Raw genomic sequence first — 24138 nt, 5'->3', positions numbered from 1 at the left:
TTTAGAGACAGCAAAGATCCGCGCTGATGAGAAACGCTCTCACGCACATGGCATTTCACCTTGTCCACGGATTTGAAACATGGGTTGCTTCGCAAAATTTAATTTTATGGTTTCGTTCCAAGGCAAAACAGACTGTCCAACAACTTTTGACTTACACTAAAAACCATAAATATCCACCGTCCGTATGAACAGATACATGCCAGGATATGTACTGCTGATGAATTTTTTCACATGTTGCTGGGGAGCAATACCTGCACATGTTCATCTTTTTGTCCATCTCTTCTGGGATTCCTTCTAGCTGGGTACGTTGCATCTCAGGGTTGTATGGAGGGGATTACCTCCAAGCAGCGGGACAGATCACCAGCCACCCCTGTCGCTCCTAAACTGCCTCTGCTGAGCATCTCAGTGCCTCCCACAGTGGCAGCTTGCTCAGGAAGAGGTGGCCTGTGATGATGGCTCCTCTCCAGTGCACATGCCCACAGGACCACTGAGCAAAGGACTATCCCACACCATCCTCCCCCTCTCTGAGAAAGAAAGCACGTACCTATCTATGGCTAATCTCCCTTCTGAAGCAGTACAGCTCAGCTGAGACCTCAGACTGCTTTTCTGCAGCACCTGGGATTCTTACCAACACTGTCTCCATGGACTCTACCCGGACTCAGTTTTGTGCAGAGGAGGTGTTTACTGCCGCATGCACAACAGCAACGGTAAGGGCAGGCAGCGCAGCGATCTCCTGTTACCGAACGTGCTGCTCTGGGACTCCCAAACAGGGGGTCAGTTATAGCCCTGGCAAAGTTCTCCAGCAAAGCCACCCGTGATTTGTACCCACCTCAGCTGTACAAACACGGTGTAAACAGACGCGCAGCGGCTCTTTACCTCCAGCACTCTATGTCCCTTTCCTTCCCATGTCACCACCACCTGCAAAAGCGCTCATGGAAATGAGCAAACCCCACCCGCCAGAAAGAGGCAGGGCTTTCAAAGGGAAGGAGGGTATTCAATGGAAGCTGCAGATGTGCCCTGCCTGGAGAAGGCACCACTGGCAACCCCTCCTCTGTGAGAGCTGGGGAGATGCAGAGGGGGAGGAAGGCAGGCGTCGGGGAGGAACTAGAAGCCCTGGTTTGCTACTGCTGCAGTAGCCCTGGCTGTGGGGACAATAGAGCTCGCCATGAAATGACGATCAACCAAAATATTTCAGAGGGGCACAGCAGGGAGCACAAGCTGCTGGGCGTCAGCAAAGGGCTGTGCTCAGCTTCTCTGCGGCAGGTTGCCATAGGCAAGGTGAACATGAAGCACAGTTCTACCTGCCTTGCAGGGGCTTGGCCTGAGCTCCCCCTTTGCAAACCAAGTCACCCTCCCACCACACGGCACAATCTCTGCTTCATGTATGTCCCAGCAACTGGGGTACCACATGCAGAGAAATCTGAGAGGTCCCCCCTGGTCACAGCTCTAGTCATCACTGGTTCCAACAACTTCTGATGCTCAGGGTGTCCCCTGCGCCAGGGGTCCTCCCTCCAGGCGCCCCTCCTCCTCTCCATTTGCCCTGGAGTAGACAACATCACACCCATCCTGGGGAGATTTAAGCCCCAAAGAGCTCAGAACTGCCTGAAGCCAGCACAAAAGCCTATCTTCTCTCTGAGAGTTGCAATGTCCTTACACCCTCCCTGTCCTTCCCGTCTCGATCAGAAACCAAACAGGGGAAGCGGTGCATGCAGATACACAGAGAATACTGAATGGGACACACTGGCTCCTCTTCCAACTCCTTTATTGTCTCAAAGGTGTTTTCATTCTGTTGGAGGAAAAAGAGAGAAATATGTAGAGTCCCCAGGTTTATCCCTGGTAAGCACTTTCACATGTTCATTTAGTAAAGCAGATTAGATTGATTCCTCAGAGCTTTTTTTTTTTTTTTTTTTTGGGAGGGGGGGGAGGGGATTATAATGAACTCATTCAGTTTTTAAATCAGGCTTAGGAGCCGCGACTCACTGGCTATGAATACATGTACACGCATGCGTGTACAGGACAGCACAGAATACTCTATTTACTCATGTTATAAACTGAGACCACAATGGATCATAATCCAATTAAATTTTTTATTAATTACAGCAAGTAGAATACGAGCAAAGACAGCGCTGGACGACAGGGGAGTCTGCGCTTCGCCAACTGCCGTCCTGAGCAGTTCGAACAGTCCCTTTTTATACTTTTTTTACTTTCGTGTTCATGAGGTAGTGGAGGTGTTGACCCTTCACTCATATGTCCTTATATGGCGTTGTCTGTCCTGTTTCTGTCGGTTCCTGGACACCTGGCGGTTATCTTATCTTTCACAAGCGGCATCCTGGACACCTGGCGTTATCTTATCTTTCGCAAGCGGCATCCTGGACACCTGGCGGTTATCTTATCTTGCACAAGCGGCATCCTGGACACCTGGCGGTTATCTTATCTTTTGTTGCCTAATCTTTACATTGGGCTTAACATAAATCTTAATAAACAATACCCTAGTCCATAGTTTCTTACAATCCCCCTTTTTTCTTTTTATCCTATTATTGTTTATTAGACGCTGCTTTCATTCTCGGCACTGCGAACAAACCTTTTTCCACGATCCCAACATTTATCATAACACTCACAAGGTAATACCTCACAATTACAATAGGCATAGTTCTCACGTGGCATAACGCATTCGCAACAATCTTCATCCTCATTAATAGATACACTCTTATATTTTGCCCTAGACCTCGTAGTTAAAATAAGCAATTTAGCTATGTCAAACTGTTCTCTAATAAAGTGTAAAATATAGCGTAATATACAAGGCCCAAATATAAGTCCCAGAATCAACATAATAAGTGGTCCTGCTAAAGCAGACAACAAAGTGGTTAGCCAAGGTGAGATATTAAACCAGTTTTCATACCATGACCTGCCTGCCTCACGATTTTTCTTACGTTGATCTAACCTTTTCCGGAGTTCAGACATGGTGTCCTGGACTACTCCCGTATGGTCAGCAAAAGAACAACATTCTTCATTGAGAGCTACACATAACCCTCCTTCCTTTAAGGACAATAGATCTAATCCTCTTCTATTTTGCAGCACTACTTCTGATAAAGACTTTACTGAAGTGGCTGAATTTTGGATAGATTGTTCTATTTTTGCTAAATCCTCATCTACAGCCATCTGCAAACTTTGTAATTCCTGACCTTTTACTAGGGAGGCTATGCCTGTACCTGCTCCAACTCCGCCCGCTATCAGCAGTGTAGCTAGGGTTACCACTGTAATTGGCTCTCGTTTTTGTCTATTCAGGTCTCCTTCAAAGTGGCGTAACACCTCCTCAGAGGTGTGATAGATCAGACGAGGAACAATAATCACCTGTACACAAAACTGAGATTGATTAAACACGTTTAGGGATAGGCAAGGCGTTACTCCGATGTCTGAACAAACCCATTTAGCTCCTGGTGTCGGGATAGCCCATTTGTCATTTTGGTTCTTGTGTTTCTCTATATTGGTGTTAGTGACTGTTCGGTTGCACAAAGGCTGATACTTTTCGGGCACTGTACCTATACATTTTCCTTGACCTGTTACCAATTGAATAGTAATTCCTTACGTATGGTTCCTCTGGTCATCCCATGGGCATTCTCGTGGGTTTGAACCATTAGACCATCGAATCCTTCCTGGTTTTCCAATTGCCTCAAAATATGGTGGTCTAACATTATAACATAACCAGCATTCCTCAGTTAAATTTGGTTTGCTTTCATTGAGGGCACGATAAGAGGCTTGCATGAGATTCCATAAGGGGTCGTTGGATTCTGACAACTCTAGATCCCTGGATAAGGAGAATTCAGTCACAGTGTCATTAGTTTTTTCCGAAAGGGAGTCTGGAGAAGGGGTTACGACAATTATGGGGGCAACCTTTTCTTCAGATGAAGTGGGTGGATTCAGGACCAGGTTTGGTCCTACTGGTAAAGGATCGTGAGGTATCGGTTCCTTTTTGATAAGGAAATGTCCTCCCCTATCGGTTCCTGATTCCCAAAGTCTAGCCCCCCATGTTTTTCCTATCAACCAACCTGCATCTTCTGGGTGTGTCACATTAATGTAGATTTTGTCACATGTACCCTCATTCAAAAAACCTCCATTTGTTCCATGTTTCGGTGGGTCACATCCGAAAGGACCCCACCCTACCCATAAATACTTGTCTTGGTCAACCTCCCAGTCTGAGGCTACTGTTTCACAACCCCAGTAGGCACAATAATAATGTCCTGGGTAATTACAGTATCCTTTCTCATGGTTCGAACTAGGGCAAAAATAAAATCCATGTTTGTTCAGGCAGGGTTTTACCGGTATGAGATCACACAGCGCACAGAGAAAACTAGGGGCTCCTGGAGTAACTTGAGTCTGAATGGTTACTTGTCCTTCCCACCTGATTAAGGTCCATTTAAAAGGTTCATGAGGGTTTCCATTTGCTTGGGTTATTATCAATAACAAAACTAACGGTATACCAGGAAAAAGGGTGTCTGTCAATTTTGCTAATTTAAGTATATTTTTACCAGTCCTGGGGAAGTTTGGCCATTGCTGCTTTTGCATCCCATTGTTCTGGTTCTGTTCTCCACAGTTTGTTCCTCCTCTGCCTTGCCCGTCGACTCGGTTGCTTCGAGCCACGGGGTGTACCATCTTCTCGGCAGCAAGGGAATTCTTCAGGAGAACAGCTGCTTCGGGCTTTCTGCCTGTTTACATAGGCTTCCCACTTTGCAGCTTTAACTAATGGGGCAAAGCAAGACACGGTTAGTACTTCCCTTCTGCACTTTATAGCCAAGATTTCAGCTACAAAGGGGACTGGTTCGGTGGAGTGGTAACAATAATATTGAGGGTTTATTCCTTTGGCAAAAATTTCCCACCACTCATGGGATTCTCGAATAATTTCTTGTTTAGACTCTAATTGTTTTAATTTCCACTCAGTAAGAGTTCTTTGGATTTTCCAACACTCTGTGCAAACTCCTATTGGAGGGTATCCACATTCACAGTGTGTCCACCATTTATCCTGGCATACCTTACACCTGAAACAAGCAAATGGATAACAATTGCAGTTCAAATTATTACACCTAATTCATATATCTAGAGTGCATATATTATTTACATCAGCATATCTTCTATACTTGATATTGTGTGGTTGCATAAGTTTAGCAATTACACTTCTTACACTTCCATATATAATAGATAAAAAGCGAGATAACTATAGCAAATGTAAACAACAATACACACTTTATACCAAAAGGTAATGCGGCAAAATAATCAAATAAAATCTCTATCATAACTTTATCTTCTCAATGTTATCTTGGTGTCACCTGGAGTACTGATTACTTTCCAGTGGGGTCTCGTCACTGGGCCTTTAATGCGACTGGCATGAGTCCATCCACGCTCAGCAGTCCGGACAGCCGTTTCTGTTGTAAGCAGAACAAGATAAGGTCCCTCCCAATTGGGTTTTAGGGTTTCTTCTTTCCACGTTTTAACCAATACCCAGTCCCCAGGTTTAAGATTATGAATTTTTAAGTCCAACGGTGGTCGTTGTACAATCAGTCCATGTTCCCAAAGCTTGTTACGATGTTCTGCTAATTGTGAAACATATTCATTAATCACACGGTCTCGAATTAAAACATTTGTTTGTGGACTTTCAATTCTATAGGACATTCCATACACCATTTCAAACGCTGATATTCCTACATCTGCTCGGGGTCTGGTTCTGAGAATTAATAGTGCCATGGGTAGGCACTTAATCCATGATAATTTGGTTTCTATCATTAATTTAGTCAAAATAGTTTTGATTTCTCCATTCATCCTTTCAACTTTTCCCGAACTTTGTGGATGCCATGGCGTATGGTATTCCCACTTAATACCCAAGCTTTCTGTTAGACCTCTAACAATTTTTGACACAAAGTGTGTTCCTCTGTCCGAGTCGATTACTTCAGGTACTCCATATCGAGGTATAATGTCTTCAAGTTACACTTTAGTAACTTGGTTAGCAGTTGCCTTGGGGGTAGGAAAAGCCTCAACATAATGTGTTAAATGATCCACCATTACTAATAAATATTTGTAACGCCCTACCCTGGGTAGTTCAGTAAAATCCACTTGTATGTGTGAGAAAGGTCTGTATGCTGGGGAACGTCCTCCAAGAGGCTTTTGTCTCATGTTGTTTCGATTAACCTTTTGACAGGTCTCGCAGGCTGCCGTGACTGTCTTTGCTATGTTATATACGCCTATACAGGCAAACTGTTGATTGAAATGATCAACTAACGCCTGGGTTCCCCAGTGTGTTTTACTATGTATTTTTGAAAATATTTCAAGTGCTATGCCCTTCGGCAAAACTTCTCTCCCATCTGGCAATATGTACTTACCAGCCTGTTCCTTAGCTCCCATTTGTTCTAGTTTTTCCTTTTCTGCAGACTCAAAACTCAAATTTTTACTAACAGGTATTTGTTGTATAGTTAAAATCGTACTATAATTGCCTGCCACTCGTTTTGCTTCTGTATCAGCTGCATTATTTCTCCTAACTTGGTAACTTGTACCTCGCTGGTGTCCCTTTATATGTACAACTGCTATTTTATTCGGCATTTTTGATGCCTCCAGAACTCGCCGAATTAATTCTGGGTGTATCAGTTCTTTTCCCTGTGAGTGAACGAATCCTCTTTCTTCCCATATTTTCCCAAAAGTGTGCACTACTCCGAACGCATAGCGTGAGTCTGTATATATAGTTCCATCCTTTCCCTTCAGTGACACTAATGCTTTCCACAATGCATACAGCTCACAGGCTTGAGCCGACCAGCTGGCACTCAGGGGGCCTGATTCTATTGTCTTAAATTCTCCTTTTTCCAACTTAACGATGGCATATCCGGACAATCGTTTACCTTCCACTATTCGTGATGACCCATCTATAAATAATACTTCTCCACATTGTAGTTCTTCTTCTTCTAAGTCTGGCCTAATGGCGTGTCTGCTGTTCAATTGTTTGAAAACAATTGTGCAATAGTTCATTACCTTCTCCTGGGTACAAAAATTCAGCGGGGTTAACTGCTCCAATAGTTTTCAAAGATAGTTTAGGGGATTCTATAAGTATTCCCTCATACTTTAATAATCGGCTATCTGTAAGCCATTTTTCTGCTTTTTGTTGTAACACTCCCCTGATATTATGAGGCGCATATAAGACAACTTCTCCATTAAAGGTAATGCGATTCGTTTCCTCAAGTAATAAGGCAGCAGCAACAATGATTTGTAAACAACTCGGCCAACCCCTGCTCACAGGGTCCAACAGCTTTGATAGGTATGCCACCGGTTTCTTTTGTCCGGCCCATTCCTGAGTTAATACTCCGAATGCCGTTCCTTCATATATGTTAACAAATAAATGGAATGGCCGCTTTAAATCTGGGAGGCTTAAAACCGGTGCTTGGCTTAGCTCCCTTTTGAGACTGGCAAACTGCTCTTGATCCTGAGGGGTCCACTTGGGCATTTTGTCTTTAGACAGTTGTTCATATAAGAATTTAACTTTAAAGCTGTAGTTCTCTATCCATTGCCTACAATACCCAAATAGCCCTAATGCCTGCCGAATTTGCCTCTTAGTGACAGGCATAGGTAATTCCAGAATTCCTTTAATGCGCTCTGGATCCAATATCTTCTCGCCGTTAAACAAATAATGCCCCAAGTATTTCACTTTTTCCTCCACAAATTGTAACTTTTCTTGTGATACCCGTAGTCCCTTTTGTGCAAGAAAGTTTAGGAGCCGAATGCTTTCTTTCCTTACATCCTCCTTATTATTCCCTGCTATGAGCAGATCATCTACATACTGTAACAGCATGTTTCCCGTTTGTACTTGGTATTCTTTTAAGAGCTCTTCCAGGGCCTGTCCAAACAGATTAGGGGACTCAGTGAACCCTTGGGGGAGCACGGTCCATCTCAATTGCTGTCTACGGCCTGTCTACGGCTTAGCTCAAAAGGGAGCTAAGCCAAGCACCGGTTTTAAGCCTCCCAGATTTAAAGCGGCCATTCCATTTATTTGTTAACATATATGAAGGAACGGCATTCAGAGTATTAACTCAGGAATGGGCCGGACAAAAGAAACCGGTGGCATACCTATCAAAGCTGTTGGACCCTGTGAGCAGGGGTTGGCCGAGTTGTTTACAAATCATTGTTGCTGCTGCCTTATTACTTGAGGAAACGAATCGCATTACCTTTAATGGAGAAGTTGTCTTATATGCGCCTCATAATATCAGGGGAGTGTTACAACAAAAAGCAGAAAAATGGCTTACAGATAGCCGATTATTAAAGTATGAGGGAATACTTATAGAATCCCCTAAACTATCTTTGAAAACTATTGCAGCAGAATGTGTTCCCATTCAAAGGCAAAATAATCACGGCATTCTTCTGCCAGTGGGCAGGCCCAAAAGGCACCCTTTAAATCAGCCACACTATACCAGGAGTTATGGGGTCCTAGCTTGCTTAGCAGTGTGTATGGATTTGCTACTACAGGGAACCGGGTGATAGTTCTTTTGTTTATTTCCCTTAAATCATGTACGAGCCGATATTTCCCATTTGGTTTCTTTACAGGCAGAATGGGGGTGTTAAAGGGTGACATACAAGGCTCTAAGATTCCTTGTGCTAACAATCGATCCATTTCTGGTTTTAATCCCCTCCGTCCTTCTAGGGATATGGGATATTGCCTTACCCTCACAAGTATGTGGGGTTCGGAAATTTGGATTTTAATCGGTGGGATTTCCAGTCTACTAATTGTGTCCGGAGAGTACCAGACATCGGGGTTAATTTGTTTTTGATCATCCACGGTCAAAGGATAAGCAGACACTGTTAGCTCTTGATTTTTTACTTTAATTTCTAATTGCAATTCAACAATTAAATCTCGTCCTAACAGATTAAATTCTGCTTCAGGGACGAGCAAGAGTTCACCCATTCCAAATTTATTTTCAGTTTCGAATACCACATTTTTGATTTTGCTTACTTTAAAGGGTTCTCCTTTTGCCCCAATTACTTGTACTTTTTCAGGGGAAACTTTACATCCCTCAGGTATTTGCTTAATAGTTGATTTCTCAGCCCCAGTGTCTACTAAAAAGGTGAACTCTTGTTTATGGGGACCTATTTTTAATTTTATCAAGGGCTCATGATGACTCCGGTCCCCTAAGATATAGAGCCCCTGACTCTCCTATTCCGTTTTCAATATTTCCTCATCCCTGATCCTTTCTCTGCAATTCTGTTTTATATGTCCCTTCTTTCCACAGTAAAAACAACATCTCTGTTCCTTCTTTACTACTACGTTCCCTTGTTTCATTCCAGCAGATCTGTGTTCACCAGTTCGCTCTTTGCGATCCTCTCTGACCGCTGCTACCATCATTTTTACTTGTCGCTTGCTGCTCTCTTCTTCCCGCCTTACTTAGACTTTCTGAGCTTCCCTCAATAATTCATCCAACCCTCTATTCTGCCAGTCTTCTAACTTTTCAATCTTCTTTCTGATATCTTCCCATGATTTTGCCACAAACTGAGTTTTGAGGAGCGCTTGCCCTAAAGGGTCGTCTGGATTTACCCCAAGTACAGCTGAAGGGCTTTCCTCAGTCGTTCCAGCCACTCAGTAGGGCTTTCATCTTTCTTTTGCATTTCATTAAATGCTTTATTGATATTCTGGCCACGGGGTACTGCTTCCCTAATCCCCTGAATTACTATAGTTCTCAGGTCCTGCATATGAGTTCTATGCACTGGATCCTGATTATCCCAATTAGGTCTTTGGAGTGGCCATTTAATATCTGCTTGGGGTCCCTGGGCATGCTGAGCATCCCACAGTCTCATTCCTGCTCGTCTAATCATATCTCTTTCCTCGGTAGTAAATAATTGACCAAGGATAGATTGCATCTCATCCCAAGTATAAAGGTTTGGTCCCAAAAATTGATTTAATCTTTCTGCCACTCCGAGTGGGTCCTCAATTAAGTTTCCCATCTTGGTTCTTTTAAAATCTCGTAGGTCAGCCGAGTTTAGGGGGACGGAAATATATCCGATCACAGGTTGAGGTCCCCCCATGGGTATTTCCCTTAGGGGGTACATCTGAGCTGCCCCTTTCTGACTTCTAGTTATGTGTCTAGGAAGAGGGGGAGACCCTTGTTCCGACTCTGGTGGGGGAGTGGGCGCTCTGGGGACCTCTGCGGGAGCAGGAGGAGGTATGTAAGGAGGGGGGGTTAGAAGGGTTTCGTCCAACTCTTCCTGCTTTTTCTTTTGTTTAGTTTTCATTTCATTCAGTGGGTAAAGTCTAGCTCCCGGTCTTTCTAGCCACACTTGCGCATATCGACTCTCCTCCGGGTTAAGGGGTTTTTTATTATTAACCCAGAGGTTTAATTGCTGTCTTACCCAATCTTCTTCTGACCCATAGACTGGCCAAAAGACATTTTTAGAAATTTTCTTCCCTCCCCATATCTTAGTACAATATTCTATCATCTTCTGCTTATCTTTCCCTAGAGTTCCAGGGAAATATCTCCAATTGTCTAAGATATATGCCAGAGGGGTATTCTTAGGTACAGTGGGTACCCTTCCCATGGGAGTCGAAGGCTTGCTGCCCTTCGCCCCCATCTTCTGGAATATCCACAAACATACACTCACTCGCTCCCCTTGTTCCTGGCCCAGTCCCTCGCGGGAGATGGGAAACGCAGTACTTAAGAGTCCGCACTCGCTTGGTTCAGTATATCGAACCTCTCACTCGTTATATTCCAGGAAACCCAATCCCGCCCGAACGGCAAACCCGCGAACAAATTCGCAATATACTTACGCGTCCTGCGTCTTCGTCCGGACTCCCGTGCACAGAATTTCTATGGGATTTTACCGGTTTCTCCTTTGCTCATTATTCTAGAATTTAGGTTCGTCGGTAAGGTTGGAGTAAGCTGTTGGTCGCGGGGCCGCGAAATGTCGCGGGGCGCCTCCCCGGAGGACCAAAGCCCACCGTTCCTTATCCGAGTCACGGCACCAGAAATTATTATAAATTGAGACCACAACGGATCATAATCCAATTAAAATTTTATTAATTATAGCAAGTAGAATATGAGCAAAACCAGCGCTGGACGACAGGGGAGTCTGCGCTCCGCCAACTGCCGTCCTGAGCAGTTCAAACAGTCCCTTTTTATACATCTTTACTCCCGTGTTCATGAGGTAGTGGAGGTACCCTGCGCATGCTTCAGTTGTTGTTAGGGGGTCGTTTTCTGCCTTCTGGTGGTCGTTGAGGCCGAAGTAAGAAGTCTTCCTCCTTTGTCCCATAGTTGACCCCTCACTCATATGTCCTTATATGGGGTAGTTTGTCCTGTTTCTGTCGGTTCCTGGACATCTGGTGGTTATCTTATCTTGCACAAGTGGTATCTTGTGGCTATTTTTATCTTTTGCTGTCTGACCTTTACATTGGGCTTAACATAAATCTTAATAAACAATACCCTAGTCCATAGTTTCTCACACTAGGGAAGATCAGAAACTTATTTCAGACTTAGAAGGGTCATACAATGAAGAGGGATGGGCTTATACCCCACAGGGAAAATTAATTGTTCCCTCATATTTACTGTGGCATTTAATACGGGAAGAACATAGGAAGAGACATTGGGGAATGGAGGCTCTGTATAAGCATCTGATAAAAGATATTGTGGCTAGAAATTTATATACCACAGTGAGACAAGTGACTCAACAGTGTGACCTTTGCCTCCAAACTAATCCAAAGAATACTCCCAAACTAGAAATGGGCCAGATTGGAAAGGGTAATGGGCCTGGACAACAATGGCAGGTTGATTTCACGGAACTTCCAAGAAAAGGGGGGTACCGATATTTGCTGGTATTAACTGATACCTTTTCAGGTTGGCCAGAAGCGTTCCCAACCAGAACTGCCAAGGCTCGGGAGGTAACTAAAATACTAATACAAGAAATAATACCTCGCTTTGGGGTTCCAGCAACCGTATCCTCTGACAGAGGACCACACTTTGTTTCAAAATTAGTGCAACAAACCAGCCACCATTTAGGTATAGATTGGCAACTTCACACCCCATATCGCCCTCAGTCGAGTGGCCAAGTGGAGAAAATGAACCACTTAATCAAACAGCAAATTGTAAAACTGGGACAAGAAGCAAACTTGCCATGGCCTCAGTCTCTCCCTTTAGCCCTTTTGCGTATACGGACAAGACCAAGGGTGAGAGAAGGACTGAGCCCTTTTGAAATTCTGTATGGACGCCCCTATGGAATACAAAAGGGGACATCAATGCAAATTGGGGACGAAATTATGACCTCCTATATGGTGGCATTGAGCAAACAGCTCAATAAAATTGGAAAACATGTAATTGGGACCCGAGGAAGGGGTCTGGATGGGCCTGTACATGATATTCAACCTGGAGATTATGTATATGTAAAGTCTCTTGCAGAAAAAACCTTGAAACCACAGTGGGAAGGACCATACCAAGTACTCCTCACCTCCTTCACAGCAATCAAAATTAAAGAACAGAATGCCTGGATTCATCATACCCGTGTGAAGAAGTCGCCACAAAAGCTTTGGACATGAGAAATTCAAGGGCCATTAAAGCTCAAGCTAAAAAGATAGGATGTGGGTTAAATTTAACATGATTCTGATAATTTTACAGGTGATAGACACAGCGGCCTGGCGAGAGAACTGGTATATACAGGCGATTCAAAACATCACCACAATTTTAAATAAAACAGATTGTTGGATCTGTACCCAAATACCAAGGCATGCTGGTTATGAGATACCGTTAATAGGCATCCCACTGCCAGTTTCCCTAATGAACCGCCAAGATGGCTCCTTTTGGGGAAATACAATCTGGAGCACAGACCCTCAGGTTAAGTGGGGACGGGGACTAAAAATAACTGTTGAAGAGACCAGCATATTAGGGGATAACTGCCTAGTAAGTTCGGGGAAAGGGCTGTTTATGGGAGAACACCTAAATTGTAACAGAAGTCGTACATTAAATATGACAGGTAGAGATTTGGGATTTTTGAAATTAAACTATACCGGTCTCCTGACCCCACAAGGGACAGGGTGGTATTGGTTGTGTGGCACAACGGCTCATAAAGTCTTGCCCATAGGACGGCGAGGAGCATGCACTCTGGGAGGTCTGGTCCCCAATATTACTATCATTGACGGGTTAACGCGACCCCCCATAAGAAAAAAACGAAACGTTGTAAATAACCCCCTCATAAACAGACCAACGAGTTTCCACAGTTTTGCGCGATGGTTCATTCCATTTTTAGGGGTTAGTGAGTTGGAAAAGGCAATAATAAACATCTCAGCTGTAATAGAAACAGTGGAAAATAGGACAGTTGATGCCCTCCTGGCACTCCAGGAGGAAGTTACTGACTTACGAAAATAGTATCACAGAATCGTATGGCTTTAGATTTGCTATTAGCCTCCCAAGGGGGGGTATGCACTGTGATCAATATAGATTGTTGCATGTATGCCGATCAGAGCGGGCGAATCACCGAGGACCTCCAAGAAATTAGGAAACAAGTAAATATTCTACATAAAGTGACACAAGACAACACTTCTTGGAGTTTTTTTGAATTATGGGAGAAATTGACATCCTGGTTGCCCAATCTAACATGGTTAAAACAATTATTTGTAATGATCATTGTAATTGTCTTTCTATTTTTAATTATTAGTATAGCTGCCCGTTGTGGATTTTGGTGTTTTAAGGGAACTGGAAATTCCTATAGCGAATGGAAGAGAAATCAACTGTGACAAAAATTAGAATCTAATCAATACTTCGAGTCTGAGTACAAGAATTTACTAATTTCTTTGAAAAGGGGGGACTGAGAGAGAGGGGGGGGGTAAGAGATAGGGTAGAGTTTAACGATTATGATAGTTTGCTTAGCTGTTTAGGGTAAAGTTGTAAGATTTAACGATTGTAATAGTCTGCTTAGCTGTTTAGGGTAAAGTTGTAAAGTTTAATGACTATGATAGTCTGTTTAGCTGTTTGCCAAATCTTACAGGGTTTGCTTGGGTGCTGTGACAAGGTGTACGGGAGTAAAGGGCTTCATGACCATATAAGTCCAGCTTTATGACCATATAAGTCCCAAGAAAGATTACAGCCTTGCAAGAACAAGCCAAAGCCGGTTCTGCGGTTTGGACAAAGAGCAGGACGTTACTGAGCCTGCGCCAGGTGTGGGGGCAACTAGCGGTCACGAGGAAGACTCACCTGCCTTCATCCTCAGGACCCCTGACGACCACCACCAGGGGACACTGCGCAAACTCAGTTGAGAGAAAAATATGGAAATGACTCGCAGAGCTAATTTTAATACAAAGCGGGGATAGGTAATGCATATGTATAGGCGTATTACGACATAGTTATGAATATGTAATGAGTTGCCTTATAAAATCGCGCAAGTTTTCGCGCCAGGCGCGCACGATTTTTGGCGGGACTACCCCCGTGCTGCACAGCGCTGATCAAACATACCTACTTTACAATCTTACGGATTGTGGAGTCCGTTTTCCGCGCGTCATAAGGAACCAATCTGTTTAAAGCACGCGACCTCTGATAACATAAATAAACTCGTGCTTCTGCACAATAAGTCGGCATTTGCTAGCATCAAACAGCGTCCTGTCTATCCATCGCAGCAAACTGGAGACCCCGACGTGATGGGTTTATGAACCGCCAGGCTGAGCGGCAGGCTGCAAGTCCCACAGAACGTTGAATGAGCTGCTGAAAGGAAGCAGGAACCGGCAAATGAAGTCCCTCTGGAACTGAGAGATGAGCTGTGGGAAACATGGGAATCAAGTGTCTTCCCCTGTGAGGGATGTATATGGACTCATAAAGGGTCTTCTAGTCAGATCCGGGAGCCCATGCCTCAGTCTCCCCAAATGGTGACCCCTATGGTGGTGTTCCCAAGCCTTGGAAGAATAAGGACGGAAAAAAGCCAGCTCGTGGAAGAGGGCTGCGTTCCGGAGGAGACGGCTTGGCTGAACGATCGTCTTGCTGTCTGGACCAGGCGGACAACCTAAACCCCGAGGATAACGCCTGTATTCATCGAGACGGGTGAGCAGCCAAGAAACTTTAGAGACTTGGAAAGAATGAAAGTGTGTACAGACAGCAGCCAATTGTATGATGCTGCCGTGGAGGGGAGCTCCGTGTCGGGAATGCATTTAACATCTTGGTGGCAAATTCTGACTACTCTTTGCCAAGTGTGGACTAATTCTACTAGCGGTGCTAAACCAGAGGAAGCTGTAAATTCCACCGACAGCGCGGCTCTTCTCAAGACACTGTCAGCGATGGCGATTCTGTCCACACCTCCTCTGCCCCCAAAGCTTCTGTCACTGACTGCAGCGACCCTCACAACACAGGACCAAGCACGGGAACAGGACAACTCGGACAATGATTTTATTGACACTGATAAACCTTTTGATCCAGGTCCTATAGATCTGGAAAAGGAGCTAGACCTTTCCACCACCCCCTTGTCTCTCCCGATGCATTGATTGTATTTTGGGGGAGGGTGAAAGGGGGTCTGAGGGATTGGTGGCAGGAATGCAAGTGGGAAACACTTAAGTGATGGGTTTTGGGAGTCGCTAGGGCATGTTCAGTATTTTGTCAGACAAATCAACCTGCAGAGTGGCAGCCTGTGCAATACGAGGCTGTTAAAGCGTTAAGCAAAGCAGTGGGGGAAGGGAGGATTCATAATACATTTGCTATGTCCCTTCTTGAAGTGATGGCAGAGCCTTATACACTCACACTGCATGATTGGAAGTCATTGCTTTGTATGGTACTAACTGATACAGTATATGATGTGGTTATCTGATTTTTGTGAGCTACCTGTAGTGGCCTTGACTGAAAACCTTAATCGGGGAATTGCTGTTAACTATGAGCAGTTAGCTGGAGCAATTAACTGTGCCGATTCTGTGACTCAGGCAAGGTATGCCAGGGACAACTGTTTGCAAATGAAGGAATGGCTATTAAGGCAGTCAGGGTGCGGGAGTCTTGCCACAGTCTTGCAGGGTCCTAGAGAGTCACTAACTTTAATACTAACTTGATTGATCGGCTTCAGAATATTTTACAGCAAGTCGAACATCAGGAAGCTCAAGGGTTGCTTTTAAAACAACTAGCTGTGATAATGTCAATGAAAACTGTAAACGGGCAACTTTCACAATCGCAACCCCAACATGTGTCAAATGATTGTAACGCAGAACTCACAGCAGACTGTAATTCTCAGGCTGAGTTCTGGAATGCAGCATAACACATTTTTGCTTCTCTAATCTCTTCTGTAAGAATAGTACACGCTCTTAACTTGCTTAGTAAATTAGGCTGCTAGCTTGCTAATCAAAGTAATACTACAAATACTATTTTTTTTTTCTGGCGTATTAACAGATGTTGATTCTGTCCATCATATGTTGCTACAGAACCGAGTTGCTATTGATTTTTATTATTAGCACAGGGACACAAGTGTGAAGACTTTGGTAGGATGTGTTACGTGAATCTGAGTGACCACTGTGAATGAATTTACAAAAGTATATAAAACTTAAAAGCCTTAAAACAAAGATCTGCAACAGAGCCAGGGGCGGGAGGCCTTTGGTCTCTTCTCACGGCTGGGAAACTTTGGGCCATGACTCAAAAGTATTACAGGATTTATTATAAATATCTTTAACCACCTTATTGATGTTTGCCTTACGTCTCACATACCTTTTTTTCCTGTATTCAGTGTTTAGTTGATTGTAACATAAATCAGGTCATGTTCACCCAGCTACACACAACCTTTGCCTTGTCGCAATTAACAAGCAAAAAAGAGGAGGACAGAGACTGTCTGAAGAGAGATGTAGGAGAGGAAGCTGGAGAATATTTGACCTAACAAGAGATGAGAGAACAGCTGGGTATTGTGAAGGAGACTGGGAAAGATAAACATGGTTATCTAGTGTTTAATAGGTGTCTGCACACTTGTAGAGATATACAGCTATGTAACTGCATAAACGATTTCTGCCCTGAGCCTGGTGGAGCATACAGCTGCGGTTTGTGTCCGGGCTCAGAGATGTAAATAGGGGCTTCTCTGTTATGGTAAAAGTGTTTCTCTTTGCATAAAAAAGAGAGGGAATGAAGGGAATGACCCCAGAGGTATGTTCAGAGAAGGCATGCGATGTTTCGAACTTTTTGACTGAACCAGTTCTTGTTTGGTGTGCCCTTCCACCTATGTATAATGTTAATCCAAAAGAAGCTGATATTGTTTACACTTTGTCGATAATTGTCTTTCTGTAGATGCTAATGTAGTAGGAGGCTATGATGGGAACGTGTGGCAGCGGTTCTTCTCTTATCCAGAGTAACAGCAGGGAAAGCATTAAAGAGTTAAATCACCTTGTTTGGTAGGCAGTTCAGAATGTGAGTCAAAATTGCCACTGCTTTTTGGTGTTGGTTCAAGGACATGGCTGTGAGGATTTTGATGGTATGTGCTGCGTGCATTTTAGGCGCCCCATTGCAGCAACATGTTATCAAAATCTGAGAAAATTTCAGCCTTTTTTGGCATCCATTCACTCAGTTGGCAGTATTGTTTGTTTGCTATTGCCTTGGTTGCTGTCATGTTTGCAAGGGCCCTGCAGAACATGGCAAACCTGGTACTAGCTGTTCAAAAGCAAAAAGGGGAAATTGTAAAACTGTACGGAACAAAGACAGTGGGTTATTTTGACATTGATAATGTGTCTTAGTTGGTTTTTTATTTGTTCTATTACTTGTGCCTTGTTTTTGCTCGGTTTCAGGGGTTCTTTTGTGCAACAGGAAGGGGGAGATGCAGGAGCGGGCTGGAAACTAGGACCATGCGTGGCAATCAGTTAGCTGAGGGGAATGTGCTCGAGCTTGTCTAGACAACAATTAACATGATGAGGCATGTTTGCAGAGCACAGGGGAGCGGGAGACGGATGGCGCCAAGGATGGCGCCAAGGAAAGGTAACACCTTGCGGTTAATTGCTGGTAGTTAACCACCAATCGAGGAATGCCTAGTATGCAAGGCTTAGCTTCAAGAACCAATTAGTTTAAAACGCGCAGCTTCTGAAAGTGTATAAAAACGCGTGCTTCTGTACAATAAATTGACATTTGCTTGCATCAAGCTGCGTCCCGTCTCTTCATTCGCCGCACAGAGTCTCTGGGATCAGCCTCCACACTGTGGAGAGCTTCCCCCTGCCTTTAGAGCCTGAGCTAATGTCCTCCCACAGTGCTGCGCCAACCTTTTCCTAAGTGTCTAGTTCAAAGCCTGCACTCACGGATCGGATTCATCCACGCTGCCGAGCCCACGACAGCAACCTCTTCAGGCTTCCCTCATCACAAGATAACCCTCTCTGAGAGAGGATATGTTGGAGGAGCTTCACCACTGCTGCTTCCTCTTTGCTCAGCGTGGACCCCATCTCCTCCCCGACCGCTCACCTGATCGGGGCAAGATTCCAACGGCTGTGCGCACGCATCTTCCCATGCAATGGGGCAGCACCTGCTACGGCCAGCTTCTTCTGCCCCCTCTTGTCCACCTCTGTGCTCCAGCAAGCATGGACAAGAGGGTCCCTGTTCGGGCGCCACTTGTTGACGCAGTAGGCTCAGGCACAACTTATACGACCAATGTGATCAAGTTAGTGCCACGTTATTAATAGACTCACACCAATTTATACTCTACAGCTAAAAATGCACACACTACGCACGCTTTGTTATGTAAAAGGTGATCAGTTAAAACTACTCGTTCACACGCTCCCACCTCCCAAGTTGTTGGTCCCAGGGCGGTGCCAACACGCTGCTCCCCCCTTGTGCAGGCATCCTGTTTTTATCATCTTTCTGTCCAGCTCCCTTATCTCTCTGTGTATACACAGTTTCTTTGTCTCCCTTGGCCTTGCACATGTCCTTCACAACACCTGCAGCTTGTTAGAGCTGCGGCCTGTTATTACAACCAAGTTATTCGGTCTGGGTTGCTCATAATATGCCCGTTTTCTTCCAGCCACTCCACATTTTGGGTCTGACTCGACTTGCGTCGCCACAATTGGTTACCTCAACGTGCTGATGTGACCCCAATAAGGGGTATCATAAGGAGACCGTGAGACTGTGACCAGCGGGTTGCTGGGGAGATGGAGCCTGGTGAAGTGGAATAGCGCAACGGGACGGCTGCAGGGTCCTGGGAGACCCTGACACCAGAAAGGTGAGCCACCAGGGACATCACGGGGACAAATTTAAGGAAGATACCATGGTGCTGTCAGTGTGGAAGTTAAATGTTACAGAAGCATGGAACTACTTTAGATGGGCTGTGGTTAAGATGTATGTTATTGTGGGCCAAGAGACAAGGAGTAGAAGCATCCGCCATGACTGCTTTTAGTGTGTCGACCTGGGAGAATTTAGGATCGACACTGTTAGAAGCTGTGGCGAAAGGGGACAAAGAGGTGTCGGGGCTATGACTACATGGGCACTGCTTAGTGATGCTGGGAGGGGGGCTTGAAAAGTCAGCAAGACGTCAGTGGGGGTGTATCAGCCAGACCTCCCCTGGATCACCCTTCAGTCAACAGACCAGAGGGTGAGGTCGTGGGGGAGGGGTGAATCCAGGCCCCTTACCAGTCACCACTCCTCAATGTCCCAAAGCCCCCAGATCTGCCCAACAGTGTCGACCTATGTTCAGTAGTGATTCCGAGGATGAGGACGGCAAGCAGAAACCTCGGCGGACTGATGCCTGCCCCCCTGAGTCCCACCGACATTTATGGCAGCCCACACTCCCTCCTCCCCCAGCCTCTTCTCCCCTCCCGCCTGCCCCCTCTGCTCCTCCCCTGCCTACGCAGGGTGGAAATGCCAAAAATTGGGAATCATGTCCAGCGACGACAAGGTTATCAGTCAGAGGCAGTGATGAATGTGGTGGTGGTAGAAATCCAGTATCCAGTGTAATGGTAATGCCGCGCGGCCCTCGGCAATTTTGGCAGGCTCTAAAAGACGGGTTACAGAAAGAGGGAAACTGGAATTTAGTAGGACATACAGGTAGACCGCTCCTTGATGCTACTACTCCTTCCACTGTTGCACTGCATGCATGTCCTGTTATAACAGGAGACGTGGCTGCTGGTAATCCCAAGGTTCATACAGCACCTGCTTGGAAAATAGTGCAGGACTTGCAAAAACCTGTTTCTCAGTACGGGGTGAATTTGCCGGCTACAAAGCAATTGTTACATTTGCTTACCATGGACACTTGGACTCCTTTCGATATTTCTCAGGTGGCGCAGATCATTTTCCAACCTGTGCCACTAGCGGTCTTCCACGGCACATGGCGGGCAGCGGTGGAACAGCAAGGGCTGCAGAATATGAACCTTCCACAGGATGATCCCCGGGTTGGTAATGGGCCTGACGTGTTGATGGGTACTGGGCAGTATGCCAGCCCTCAACATCAGGCTCAGTGGTCCACCCTAGTGTTAGATCAAGTCCAAAATAACCAAGTCCATGTTAGTGTTTTTGATGCAGACTGTACAGGTCAAATATGTGCCTGAGTTTCTGCAACTGTGCCTCCTGGGAACATTCCAAAAAATACACGCCTTGCTCAGCTTGTGCCTTTTGAGAGTTTTGTTCCCCAAACAGAGCCTAGACAGCAGGGTGATGAAGGATTCACCTCCACTGGAATACCTCAAGTGTCTTGGACACAAGAACCATCTCCACAAGGACCCAACATGACCTGCACTCTGGCGTTGTCGGGAGGCACTCCTGCACAAGTGAAGTTGAGCGGTCTTCTGGATACCCGAGCAGACGCAACCGTCATATCGAGAAAGGACTGGCCACCTCATTGGCCTTTGGTAAATAACGCAGCGGGAGATGTAGGTCAGGGGGGCGTGACTACAAGCTACTTGTCTGTAAAACCTATACAGATCAAAACACAAGAAGGACAGACTGCCTCCGTCCGGCCATACGTTACCACCACAGCACTCACTCTGTGGGGCCGAGATTGTCTAGGACAGTGGGGAGTTCGGATCACCACGGGTTTTTAACTGGGGCCACTGTACTGCAGGCAGTGAAACAGCCTCCCCTTGGTCTACTTGGCTGACCGACAGACCAGTATGGGTAGGTCAGTGGCCCCTGCCCCAGGAAAAGCTGTGTGCCCGGCATGAGTTACTTAAGGAAAAATTAAACACGGGCCACACTGAAGAGTCACATAGCCCATGGAACACCCCTGTACTTGTGATGAAAATGATTTCAGGTAAATGGCGATTGCTGCTTGACCTGCGTAAAGTCAATGCAGTGATGGCCCCTGTGGGGGCCTTGCAGCCGGGATTGCCGTCTGCCACCGTGATACCAATGGAGTGGGACATCGTAGTTATTGATCTGAAAGACTGGGTTTTTTACCATTCCTTTAGATCCAGAAGACAAAGCCAAGTTTGCCTTTACAGTAGCAACTAGAAATAACTCTGAGCCCACAAAAAGGTACCACTGGACTGTGCTGCCTCAAGGCACGAGAAACTCACCAAGCATTTGTCAGTGGTTTGTAGCCCAAGCCCTGAGCTCAGTGACAGACAAATACCAAGATGTTTACGGTTATCATGGCATGGATGACATTTTGCTAGCAGCACCATCAAAAGAGCTGCTGGAGACAGCTGAGAAGGATGCCAGGCACAGTTTAGCAGAGTTTGGGTTGATTGTAGCTCCTGAAAAAGTTCAGAGACAAGAGCCCTGGAAATAGCTGCGCATGAATGTGCTGAAGAGAACCATGTCTCCACAAGCTATCAAACTGAAACTGGACGTAAAGACCTTGAATGATGTCCAAAAGCTTTCAGGAATGCTGAATTGGCTACAGCCTTATTTAGGCCTTAGTAATGAACAAATGCCACCTCTGTTGCAACTTTGAAAAGGAGACACAGATCTTTTAGCCCCAAGGCCTTTAACGCCTGCAGCCTTGGCACTTGTGAAAGAAGTCAAACAGCTGATCTCTGCACGATGTGTTGCATATAGATCGCACGCTTCCTTTAAGTGCTTTTCTTTTAAAGGACCAATCTTCTCCTTATGCTATGTTGGCCCAGTGGAACCAGGCTTGGGAAGATCCACTGCATGCACTTGAATGGTTGGTTTTGCCTTTGCAAGTATAAGCAAAATAAAAGGGTTTTTTCTCAGTGCCCATGCCTGCAGGTTGGGCTCTCCTCCCAAAGCGAAGCTCAGGAACAGGCTGCAGGAATTCTTCCCTGAATAACATCTGTGAGCTTGGGTTCCCCATGGCTCAGGGGAGGAGGGCATGGGGCAACGCGTTAGGGCATGGGCCTGTGTTGAGCCTTGGCGTGTGGGGGCCCAGTGCCCATGGGAATGGTGGGTGACCAAGAGGGATGTGCCTGGGACCATCTCCCTGGGCTTTCAGGCACCGCTGCCCTGCACAGCAGCACCGCCTGCTCAGGGCCATGCCTGAGACCACATCCCTGGGCAAGAGCAGGTGTCTCTGTGGATGCCCCAGCTGGGGCAGGCTGCTGTGTCCCTGGTGCAGCAGGAGGTGCCTGGGGAGCCCCCAGGCCAGCAGCCTGGTGCTGGGGACAGGGACTGGCCCCGAGGGGCTGCCAGGAGTGGGCAAGCAGGGTCCCTGTGAGAGAGGAGCAGCAGACAGAGGGAGGCAATGGCCTCTGTGTCCTCATGCCATGGCTGGTGCCAGCCCTGGGGCTGACTGGCAGGAGGAGACCCCTCTCTGCCCACCAGCATCTCCTGTGCCCTTGTGATGGTCTATGGCCATGGGGTGAGTGCCCAGAGCTCTGCAGCCCCCTTTGGGTGGGCACTTGCATGGGGCCAGCCCCGCATGGGCTGCTGTGTCTGCCTGGGCTGGGGAGAGGGCAGGGGAGGTGGGCAGAGCTGGGGGGGGGCTGGGCTGGGAAGGGCCAGGGAGAGGGAAACACCAGTGAGAGCTCAGCTGTGTGGGTGTGCAGGGTGGGGGCACACAGCAGGGTGTCCTGGTGCAGACCCAGGGGTCATGGTGAAGCAAGCAAGGCACCAAAGGAGCGGGACTGAGGGGCCAGATCTGTGCTGTGTTCCCTGCACACCCTCAGAAAGCTGCAGAAGGGAAATTTTCCCCACAAATTCCCAAACACTGCTCATTTCCAAGCCTGGTCATATACCCCAGCCCTCATTAGGGACCACTGCTGCATGGCCACCTCTGTCCTCCTCCGTTGCCCAGTGATACCCAACTCCATCACCATTTCTAAACATAAAGGGAGCCACTTTCCTACTGACACTTGTTACACACAAGTCCCATAGCTCTTGCCACATTGGTCTCTCAGGGAAGGCCATTGTCAGACACCTCCAACAAGATCATGTTCTCATGGCATGGTGTTCTAACAAATATTGATTGAGATCCCACCAGCTGGCCTGGGTCCAGCGCTCCAGTCTTTCATTCAGAACAATTTCTCAAATAATACTCTTGCTCTCTCAGCCTCCCTTTGCCCATAATATGCTCCAGGTCCCAACCATCCTTCTGGCCTCTGCAGGACTTGCTGTGATGTGTCAGGGTCTTTCATCTGCTGGGAGCCCCATTGTGGGCTCAGCAGTCCTGATGTGGTCCTGTGGTGGGTTAACCTGGGCCAGTGGTGAGACAAACATTCAGCTGCTCATTCGCTGCACTGACAAAGATGTGTGGCAAAGATTAATTTATTGCCAATTACAAAAGTGTTTGGATTGTGAAATACTATGCAGGAGAAACAATGGCAGAGAAAACCTGGCTTTTCTGGGGGAATCAGTGTCCTTGGTGTCCACTGGATATGTAAGCAAGGATGCCAGAAGTCCAGGGGCTTGTGGGCAAGTTCCCCAGACTAAACAGTTTGCCCACTCTGATGTTCACCTGCACCTGGAGTCCCTAAAGAGGACAAGCTGCTCAGGGATGTGAAGAGCAGTGCCAGTCTTGGTTGTAGTGACTATGAAATTGTGGAGTCTCTGATGCCCAGGTAAGTGGGGAAGGAGAGCAGCAGAGCAAAGCCCTGAGGCAGAAGGGAAGGAGAACCTGGCCTGCTGAGGGCACTGGCAGGTGGGATCCCATGGGGGCAGGGCCCTGAGAGCATCCCTAGGCCTTCCTGGCCCTGACCAGCCTCACCTGGGGCCTCCACCCAAAGCTTTGTCCATGGCTTCGGGGGGCCATTGAAGCCAGGCAGGAGATTCAGCCCCAGCATGATCTATGCCGTAGGTGTGCGGGTCACCTTAGAGAGGCGTGTGG

Source organism: Falco biarmicus, unplaced genomic scaffold (assembly GCF_023638135.1).
Source record: "Falco biarmicus isolate bFalBia1 unplaced genomic scaffold, bFalBia1.pri scaffold_27, whole genome shotgun sequence".
NCBI classification, from domain to species: Eukaryota; Metazoa; Chordata; class Aves; order Falconiformes; family Falconidae; genus Falco; species Falco biarmicus.
The sequence above is the reverse complement of the archived record's forward strand: the minus strand, read 5'-3'. Positions refer to the sequence as shown.